The sequence below is a fragment of the Rhinopithecus bieti genome, unplaced genomic scaffold (genome assembly GCF_001698545.2).
Source record: "Rhinopithecus bieti isolate Rb0 unplaced genomic scaffold, ASM169854v2 scaffold_31548, whole genome shotgun sequence".
Lineage (NCBI taxonomy): Eukaryota > Metazoa > Chordata > Mammalia > Primates > Cercopithecidae > Rhinopithecus > Rhinopithecus bieti.
Window position 1 is genome coordinate 2,592,660 of NW_016814470.1, and position 11,050 is coordinate 2,603,709.

An 11,050-nucleotide genomic window follows, 5' to 3' on the forward strand; every position below is an offset into this window, starting at 1 on the left:
CAAGATTACTTATGTTCTTTCTCTTTCTCTTCTCTTTCTGAATGCTAATTATATATACGTTAGACCTTTTGCCTATGCCCCACATCTCTCTGTTATTTTTTATCCCCATTATGTTTTTTCCTTCTGTGTTCCATTTGAATATTTTCTATGACTATTTTTGAATCTAGACTGGTGCTGTAACCATTCAAATAGTTCTTAATTTCAGATATTTCAACTTGCATTTATAAATGTCCATTTGATTCCTATTCATAGATTCAAATGATCAGTTAAAGTACTTTATCTTTTCATCCATGTTATCCATCTTCCCAATTTTTTAAAACATACTCATGATCATTATTTTGAAGTCCTTGTCCACTAACTCTTGTATCTGAATCATCTCTGGGTCTGCTTCTTTTACTATTTTATCTCATGATTGGTTGTTTCTTCCTTTTTCTTTTTTTGTTGCATGTTCAGTGATTTTTTTTTGTATGCTGGATATAGTGATTAAAACAGTGGATGGGCTCTAGATTATATTCTTCTGCATGTTGAATCTTGTTCTAGCAGCAAATTGAAATTTAGCCCTTACATGCCATAATTGACATGTCTTATTTGAGAATTACAAAATTTGATCATGATCATATTGTAGCCTATCAAAGTGGTCTAGAAATTTTCAGTGAAGTGGTCATGGGTGTCTGGAGCACCCTGAAACTGTATCAAAGTTCTACATATTTTCAAACACTTTTATTTTATTTTCAAGATAATGCAGCAAGTTTAATACCTGAAGGTTAACAGAAATGACAACAGGACACAGATGCAATGCTACAGTAAAATGGGGCTGGGGGCAGAACAGGGCAGAGGGACACTAGATATCATCACGACAACCAGTGAATGACTCCTCTGGTGCCCTGAAGTCATGAGACACTTGACTGTGTCACAAAGAATGGAGTAAACTAACAACTCTGAAAGACAAGTAAGGTGGCAGCATTGCTGAGATTAGACTAGGTGACAGGGCCTGGAGCTTTGTCACAGACTGTTGATGCTCAAGCATGCCTGGGCTCAAGAGTGTCTGGTCAGCATTTTAACATAAGGAGAAGGGCTTCTTCAGGACATACTCCCTTCTCTTAACACAAGGTGAAGAAACCCATCCCATTCTGGGTAACGGGGCCCCATAATACCTTGGTATTTTGATACACAGCAGCACTACACACAACTGTGCCCCCCAGCCAGCTTCACTCTGTCTGCTAAGCACCCACTTTGCAAATGGATCTCAAACAGAGAGAAGAAATCCAGAGGAGGTGGGAGGAGCACAGTGGTGGGATTTGAGGAAGAGGAGTTGGCCAGAGGAGCAGATGTGTCCCATGTCAGGTCCCTCCTAGGCATGGTAAAGACTGCTATTGCTCAGAAGCACCTTTTCCCCAGGTTTGAAGGCTGGCATCCCAAGGTAGGGGCGGCTGGCACAGCGGAAACTATCGCCCAGATAGCAGTTTCCACAAGCTGACTTGGGTTGGCAGCTCATCTGCTCCCTTGACTTCTCTTTTTCCAGTTCTTTGGCAAGGCCACAGGTGCAGCTCTGGCAGGTCTGCCTTTTTTTCCCTTCCCCACAAGCAGTCCGCAGGGGAGCAGGATCTGGCTTCTTCAAATCTTCTGGATCCAGCAGCTCCTCTGAGTCAATGAGATACATGCTGTCATCCTCCATATCATTGGCTGAGAGGGTCCACAGCTTGGCAGCAGCAGGGTACCCAGCAAGCTTCACTGAAGGAGATGACTTCTTGGTGATGGAAAGCTTACGCTAACTAGAACCCACTTCAAAGTTTGCTTGTTTTTTTTTTGCTTGTGATCTGAACAAATAGCAGGCTGTCACTTTCATGACCCAGGTGTTCTTGAACAGACTGTACCTCCTCAGGGCTTAAGGGCTCCCACGGCAGCTCTTTCACTTCCACAAGACCAGAAGGAGTCAGGGCTGAACACAGCTTGCTGTCTTCGCTTTGCTATTGTTACCTACAGCTGTCTCTATGGTTCTTTCAGAAAAAGACATCCATTAGGCTGAAGGATCCGGGCGATTTCAGGCAAAAATCTCAGCACTGTGCAGAGTGGTGCTTCCCAGGCCTAAACCCAACAAAATAATGTCAAAGCTGGATTATTTGTGGGCAGACTGCAACAGTTGGTTGATGTTTTCCACAGACACGCGCCCCTCATTGCCAGTTAACATTTGAAGTTTATCCACCAGATCTTTCAGAGCCTCCACTGGGGATGACTTATCCCAGACCATTGCCACAAACTGGCCAGCAGAGATCCCAAAGTCTGCCATTCCTGCAGTGCAGTGCTGATGAACCTAAAAACTGCCGCCTGGGCTCGCTCGCAGCTTCTCCTCAGTCATCGACCCCACGCAAACATTTTCAAAATGAAAAGCCACTCTCATGTTCTTCTCCCTCTGTGCACTTTGCTGTTGGTGTGACAAGGCATCTAAAGATGTTTCTGGCTTTTTTTTTTTTGGTAAGGTGGTGTTAACTATATGGTTACTGGCTAGAAATTATAAATTGTCAACTCTGTGTGTGTGTATATGTATATATTATATGTAAAATACACGTATATATCATATATAATAAAATGTATATGTATATAATATATATGCATATATCATATATCATATATACATATATACCTATATAATGTATACACATTATACGTATATGTGTATATTATATATGTATTATATGTAATGTATATATTGTGTGTATGTATATATGTATGTATAATATGTATATATTGTATATTATATATATATATTTGTAAAAAGAACAAACCAAACGAGACGAACTCTTGACGCTCCCTGCTTGGCGTCGAGGCTGTGGAGAAGATGCCTTTTGGAGGGGCGGTAGCTCAGGGCGTGCACTGTGAGGCTGGGCCTGTTGACTCTGCAGTGGCATCCATTTAGCTTCAGATTGTTGTTTCTGTATATAGTGACAGCATTCTGCTGCAGCCGTGGACAAAGGGGATCAGCTGGCATGAGAAGCTTTTTGTTTCATTTTGTTTTGTTTAAGTGCTGTAGTTTTTCAACTGTTTGTTTCTAAACAAATTGTAGAACTCTTCACTGTCAGCAAAGCGAAGAGCCACTGTATCAATGAAAGTTCAAGAATCTTCCGTACTTAAACACAATTTGTTATTTTGTTGTTATTTTTTGTATGTTTAGAATGTTGAAATTTTTTGAGGTTAAACGGCATTACATTAAAAAATAAATAAATAAATAAATAAATAAATAAATAAATTTAGCCTTCACTCCTACAGTGTAAGTAACACTGGTAATTCATGGTGTGCATAATCCTAGGATGTGGGCTTTCCAGTCTCTGTGAATACCTCGGCATCCATGAAGGTTTCCACATTCTACATTAGAATGAGCCTAACAGCTTGCATATCCACATTATTGTGCAACCTCTGAAATCTCTGTTCAGCTCTCAGCCTCCCAAAAACTATTATCTGCTAGACATTCTGAAGTCTTGCCCTGCAAATACAGATCTTAACAGTGCGCTGAATAGCTGAGGGAAATTTTAATGCAATTTTTGAGGGCTCCTTTTCTGTAGCTCCTGACTCTAAGTGACCTTGCCCTCCAAACCCAACTGTGTTAGAAGGCCTGAGCTCCAATCTTTGTTTCTTCTGCCCAGAGACACTGCTGCTCTCTCTTTGGGCTCCATCTCTCTGTGCTGGGATGAATGTGAGGTTGGCCACATGCTTCCTTTTCCTGAAGGATAATAATCCAGTGACGCATGTTGTCATTTTACATAATGTGTCTAGCTTCTATTGTTTATATCAGAAAGGTGAGTCCAATACCAGCTCCTCAATCATGACTGGAACTGGATGTCAAGAAATTTTTTTTAAAGGAATAAATTTAAAAAACCATTATGCTTTTCCCATCTCTAGTTGTAGTGCACGGCTACACATAAAAAGCCTCTTATCACATACTCTGACTAAAATTCGGATTACAAGTTGTATCTTCCTGGCCAGTGCTAAGAGCCAAGAAAGTTCTATATTTTTATAGGGTTCTGTCTTTTATTTTCATACCTTCCATAAAACACTTAATCATGGCTGGGCGCGGTGGCTCATATCTGTAATCTCAGCACTTTGGGAGGCCGAGGTGGGTGGATCACCTGAGGTTAAAAGTTCAAGACCAGCCTGACCAATATGGTGAAACTCTGTCTCTACCAAAAAATACAAAAAAATGACCAGGTGCGGTGGCTCATGCCTGTAATTCTAGCACTTTGGGAGGCCAAGGCTTGTGGATCACCTGAGGTCAGGAGTTTGAGACCAGCCTGGCCAACATGGCAACACCTCATCTCTACTAAAAATACAAAAATTAGACAGGCGTGGTGGCAGGCACCTGTAATCCCAGTTACTCAGGAGGCTTAGGCAGGAGAATTGCTTGAACCCAGGAGGTGGAGGTTGCAGTGAGCTGAGATCACACCACCACATTCCAGCCTGGGCGACAAGAGTGAAACTCAATCTCAAAAAAACAAAAAACAAAAAACCCCAAAAATGATTAATAACAAGATAGAATATATTTGACCTAATCTTTGAGGATTTTTCTATTATTCCTACAAGAGGAACAAAACTTTAAAATTTATTTATTTATTTTTTGAGACATTTGGCTCTTTTCACCCAGGCTAGAGAGCAATGGCGCGATCTCAGCTCACTGCAACCTCCACCTCCAGGGTTCAAGCGATTTTCCTGCCTCAGCCTCCTGAGTAGCTGGGATTACAGGTGTGTGCCACCATGCCAAGCTAATTTTTATATTTTTAGTAGAGACAGTGTTTCATCATGTTGGCCAGGCTGGTCTTGAACTCCTGACCTCAGGTGATCTGCCTGCCTCAGCCTCCCAAGTGCTGGGACTACAGGCGTGAGCCACCGTGCTCAGCCAATATTGATTTTAATAATAATAGCACACTATAGAAAAAAATATTTCTTAGGTCAAAGACAGAACATGGAAGTACAAGTGCTCAATTTCCTTCAAAAGTGAAATAAGAGGGAAATAGATGAGTTTTGTCACCCCATTTTTTCTCGCTTTTTGATGAAAACAAAATCTAGAAGAATAAAAGCTGTGCCCAAGTACCTTCACTAAAAATGGCTTGTACACAAAATTAGATCAGAGTTAGGAAGATCTGTAATTCCTATTTCTCCTACAAATTGTCTTTTAAGACAATTCCATTCCTGGTTAGGCCCCTAAAATAAAAGACAATTCCTGGGTAGGAGCCCAAAATAAAATTTTATAGTAGAAAAATCTTCTGTATTATGGTCATAGAAACTGGAATTTATTTCTGTTTCCCTCATTTTGGAAAGAATAAACAAGTTACTTAGCAATCTCTGTTTCCCAATACCCTATTGTTATTTACTTGACATTGAAGATTAAAGTTATTTAAACATTTCGAAGATACTTTTAAAGTCTGGAGCTCACTATGTTTAAAGTATTCATTAAGTCATTAAACATATATTAAATATTTAATGTTCAAATAATGGAGGGGTAATAAAATGAATCAAACATTTTCTTTAAGGATTTATTGTAATTTTGTGGGAGAGGTAAAAAAGCACAGTATGTGGAAGAAAGTGGCCACTTGCTATACTTTACAATGTTATGCAAGTTCAAGGAGAGGAAAGCTCTTGTTTGTGTGGGTAAAGTGGATCAAAGGTTTCAAAGGAGGCAGTGATATCAAATGTGGTCTTAAATTTTGGGTAGAATTTTGAGTGGTGGGGAAAAAAGGATAGACTGTACAGGTGCAACAACTGCATAGTCAAAGAGAGAAAACAAAAAGGAATAGTGGAAGGTCTAATTTGCCTGGAAATTAAGAGATAACACTGGAAAGGTAGTGTGAGGTCTTCTTTGGGGAGTCTTAATGCCAGGTTGGGGAAAGCAGGCCACAGGGAACCAGAGAGGCTGTTGTTGACCAGAGGAGCACTGGAACTGGAACTCAGAAACATTCATCTGGCCACAAGACCACATCAAGACCTCAGGGCCAGTGCTGATCTAGGCAAGACTTTCCAACTACCCAATCTTGAACAAGGTAGTGAATTCTCATAAAATTAAATTCAATGTAGAGGAGTGTCCTATATTCTAAAGCTGAGTCCTCTCTACATTACCATTTTTAAAATAGTCTATAGAATAAAAGATAAGTTTTTTAAAGAATGTCTTTATCTGGCAAAATTAAAAGTTGGGAATTCTATGTTGGTCCTAAACCCTTTTTTGAAATGTTATTGGTGAGAAAACCCAAAGCCCGGGAACTCTTAGCACACGGTGCCAATTTAGACATGAGAAAGAGTGGGGCGAGCTTGCTTGGATAGAATGGTGAAAAAGTGGGGCTGGTAGGAGGAAAGGTAGTTGGAAATTTAGAGGACAAGGTAACTATTTGGTTATGGGAGTCAACAGAGGACAATTCCAAGGGTACCATTAATCAAAACAGGAGAGCCAGGAGGATAAAGGTAGCTTGGTGGAGGCAGAGTAGGCAGAGACCGGCAAGGAAGAGATTCATTTTGGAAATGTCATGTGGTTTGTTCCTGTAAGACAGCTGTTTGGAAATGCCCAATCAGCAATTAAAATGTCAGTCTGCAGCTTGGGAGGGGACGGTTACTTATTGATGAAACAACAGGCATTTATTTTATACTTACTATGAGCCAAGCACTAAGTCTGGGGGAAAGAGACACATTTACATGTTATTCTATAGACTCCCTTGCACTGATCTTTTCTTCATTAAGTACTTGTTAATATAATCCTTCTATCTGTTTTATGGTGCTTTGAACATGTAAGCCAAGATACAATGGAAATACAATATTCACATTTACAATTGGTCTACAAATGAACAGAAAACTAAGACCGAAAAAACCTTTATTATTGTATTAGTTACTAGCATAGGCTACAGTAACAAACAGATACAAGCACATAATGGCACAGCCCCATAAAAGTTTCTTGGTCACAATTCATTTCTTGGTGGGCAAGTAAATAGGTTGCTGAAATGACTCTTAAGAGACACAGCCTGAGAGGTGGTCCACCTCATAAACACAAGGTTTCCAAGGGTCACTGCATCTCAGTCAGTATGCAGTGGCACTTTCAAGCCTTTAAGTGGCAGCATCACTTCCACTTATAATCAACAAGCTAGAACCCAGTCACATGGCCCCATCTAACTGCAAGGGTCATCTAGGAAACATAGCCAAGTTTTGTGTTCAAGGAGAAGAGGAAATGGATTTTGTTGAACAATGAGCAGACTGCCATAATTTTCATTAAATTATCTCAGAAAAAAAGTTAAATTATAAGAAATAAAACACTGGGTCATGAAGAACACTTCGTGTACCAATGAACAGAATCTTTAGCACTGATTCTCTGGAAAGAAGTAATTTGCACTTATAAGGAACTTCTATTCAGGTAATAGTTAAACCATGTTTTATTAGAAACAAAACAGCTGAATTCCAGTATTGTTCAGAGTCCTTGCAAGGGTATAATTTGTTTTATCTAGCTGAATCTAAGCTAACTGATTTGAAATGATGGGAAAGAAGACAATATTCCAGTATTAATATGTTTTCTACAAGCACATCATTGATAACCTCCCTCTTTGTTCCCAGGAATATAGGCCTCTTCAATGTGTTTGTGGTTTTTGCATTTGCTTCACCATCAGCATTTTTTCTTCACGATTGTCCTTCAATGACTACATCCTGTTATGAACCCTTACTTAGCCTGTGACCACTTGCCTACTTCCAGATTTTGACTAAATTCTCAAACCCTTCATGTTAGTTCTGCACTTGAGCCTGAACTTGTGCTCAGAGTAGCAGACAGAAATCCATTAGCAGTAATCCATCACTGCTCAAGATCTTTTATCATCTGATATCTAGAGATATTTCCATTTATCTATGAAATATATAGATTATCCCTTAGAACTAATTCCTTGTAATTTAAAAATCAAATATTTCTACTAGGGATATTTCTTTTCCAAGTCTTAAGATTATCACTAGTGGCCGGGCGCGGTGGCTCAAGCCTGTAATCCCAGCACTTTGGGAGGCCGAGACGGGCGGATCACGAGGTCAGGAGATCGAGACCATCCTGACTAACACGGTGAAACCCCGTCTCTACTAAAAACAAAAAAAGTACAAAAAAACTAGCCGGGCGAGGGTGGCAGGTGCCTGTAGTGCCCAGATACTCGGGAGCTGAGGCAGGAGAATTGGCGTAAACCTGGTGGAGGCGGAGGTTGCAGTGAAGCTGTGATCTGGCCACTGCACTCCCCAGGCCCTGGTGCGACTCAGAGTGAGATTTCCATCTCAAAAAAAAAAAAAAAAAAATTATCACTAGTTCTGCTTTGATAGAGGTTTTTTTTTGTTTTGTTTTGTTTTTTGTTTTTTGAGATGGAGTCTCACTCTGTCACCCAGGCTGGAGTACAGTGGCACCATCTTGGCTAGCTGCAACCTCCACTTCCCAGGTTCAAGCCATCCTCCTGCCTCAGCCTCCCAAGTAGATGGGATTACAGGTGTGCGCCACCACGCTGAGCTAACTTTTGTATTTTTAGTAGAGATGGGGTTTCACCATGTTGGCCAGGCTGGTCTTAAACTCCTGACCTCAACTGATCTGCCCACTTTGATCTCAAAAAGTGCTGGGATTACAGGTATGAGCCATGGTGCCCAGCCAAGGAAGTCTTATTGACATCAGCAGGAATACATTGTTTCTTCTGACTTCAAATTTGGGAAGGCAAGCATTTGAAAAGAAATTGGGTTCAGATATTAGCTCTGCTTTACATTGATCCTAAATAGGTGATACGGTCTCTTGCTGGTAAGTAGTAGGGAGGAAGAGGGGAGATACTATGGGAGTAACATGGATCATCGGGAAACCTTCACAGCATTATTTTGTTAGAACATGTTCATGGATTTTTGGTTTGGTCACCTAGCACCAGAACACTTTGTTTCGGCAGAGTCCTAAAATAGGCAGGAGGCAGGGTCACACATCCCACCGTAGAAGCTAAAGGAGGAAGATAATATTTTTTCTCTGACAGCTGGGGCATCTGCAAATGTTCTTGCCAAGGGCTTTCAACCTCGAGGGAGTGACACAAAAAGGCAGGATGCTGAGATCATTGTAGGTATGGTGGGGTTCACAGCCCACTGCATAGAGATGACTTCTGAGGTGTGGGGTCCTCTGAAGACTGTACCTAGGGCAGGGACCATCTTGGCTGTGCTCCAGGTTGCCAGCTTCCCTGGCTTCTTATTCTTTCCTGGACCTTTTTTTTTTTTTTTTTTTTTTTTTTTTTTTGAGACGGAGTCTCGCTCTGTCGCCTAAGCTGGAGTGCAGTGGCCGGATCTCAGCTCACTGCAAGCTCCGCCTCCCGGGTTCACGCCATTCTCCTGCCTCAGCCTCCCGAGTAGCTGGGACTACAGGCGCCCGCCACCTCGCCCGGCTAGTTTTTTGTATTTTTTAGTAGAGACAGGGTTTCACCGTGTTAGCCAGGATGGTCTCGATCTCCTGACCTTGTGATCCGCCCGCCTCGGCCTCCCAAAGTGCTGGGATTACAGGCTTGAGCCACCGCGCCCGGCCGTTCTTCTTCTTTAGCTCTGTGACAGACTTATAAAAATTGCCTTTTTCTTGCGTTGGTCAGGGTAAATTTCTGTTGTCCTCACCAAAAATTCTGACTAGCATAAACATTCCACATATCATCTACACCTATAATTTCCATTAAAATAACTGTTTCATTGCAAAAATTATCAATGGAAAACTTTTAAAATATAGACAAATAAAAGAGCCCAAAACCAAAAATCACTATGACCTCAACACCCATGCAAAACCATTGTAATCAAAGTTTTTAAACATTTTTTGGTACATACTCTCCCAGACTTTTTTCCTGGGCATATGAGTCTTTTCTGTTTTGTTTTGTTTTGTTTTGTTTTTTTTCCCTCTTCCCCTTTCTTTTCTTCTTTTCTTTCGCTATTATAAAAGTGCTATGATATGACGATCAACACGTCTGCTATACATCTTTGCACACTTGTATCCTGAGTTTGCTCTTCTGCCTTATCTATAGAATTACTTCTCAACATGAACACAGACATGAGTTGGTCTAGCCTAGTGAAAAATGTTTGTCACACTTACTTGACTTGCCCTCCAACAAATAGATGTAGAAGTGGCAATTCTCATATACAAGAAGGCATATAAAATAATTTCACGTACATTATTGAGTTATAAGACCAATGCAAGGCTGGGCAGCACGGCTCATATCTGTAATCCCAGCACTTTGGAAGGCCCAGGCAGGAGGATCGTTTGAGCCCAGGAGTTTGAGACTAGCCTGGACAACATGGTGAGAGCTCATCTCCATAAAAATTTAAAAATTAGCCAGGTGTGCTAGCACATGCCTGTGGCCCCAGTTACTTGGGAGACTGAGGCAGGAGGATTGCTTGAGCCCAAGAAGTCAAGGCTGCAGTGAGCCATGATCGCATCACTGCACTCTAGCCTGGGTGACAGTGAGACCCTGTCTCAAAAAGAAAGGAAAAAAAAAAAAAAGACCAATGCAGCAGAGTAAAACATGAAACATGTTCCTCCACTGGGTAAAAGTCCTCTAACACCTATCATGGCTATCTCATTTCGTCATGTACAAATGAATTCAAAGTTTTTATACTATAGTTGCTAGGATCCAGAACTTCCAAAGAAAGTTTAGGGTATACATACACTCTCGCCTGAAAGGACCCAATATTTCAACTAGAAATACATTAAAAATTTACTAACTTCTCAGAATGCATTAAATTGATCTCTAATTCAAGAGGCGTTGTAGAAAATGTTTTACAGATAGATCATTACTTAGAGGTACAAATAACAATTGCCATTACAAAGCAGAGAATCTAAGAGGATTTAATTATTGTACACATAATTTTCTATGTATATGAAAGTTACAAATGCCATTTGCAAATAGTAAAAATATTAAAAGTTCCTAAAAAGTCTGATCTCTACCTCACATCTTAATAGATTTTAGTATTCTTTTCTTCATAGAGGTAAACCTCAACTCCAGATGGATTAAAACACATCAGCAGAATCTAAATTAATTGTATTTCTATTTTTCAACCAAAATTGCCT

At 40.5% G+C, this 11,050-nt stretch overlaps 1 pseudogene; it reads right to left on the reverse strand.

The window, feature by feature from the left end:
- Positions 1-1,351: 1,351 nt before the first annotated feature.
- Positions 1,352-2,287, reverse strand: LOC108514664 (anamorsin pseudogene; annotated as a pseudogene).
- Between the last annotated feature and the right edge of the window lie 8,763 nt (positions 2,288-11,050).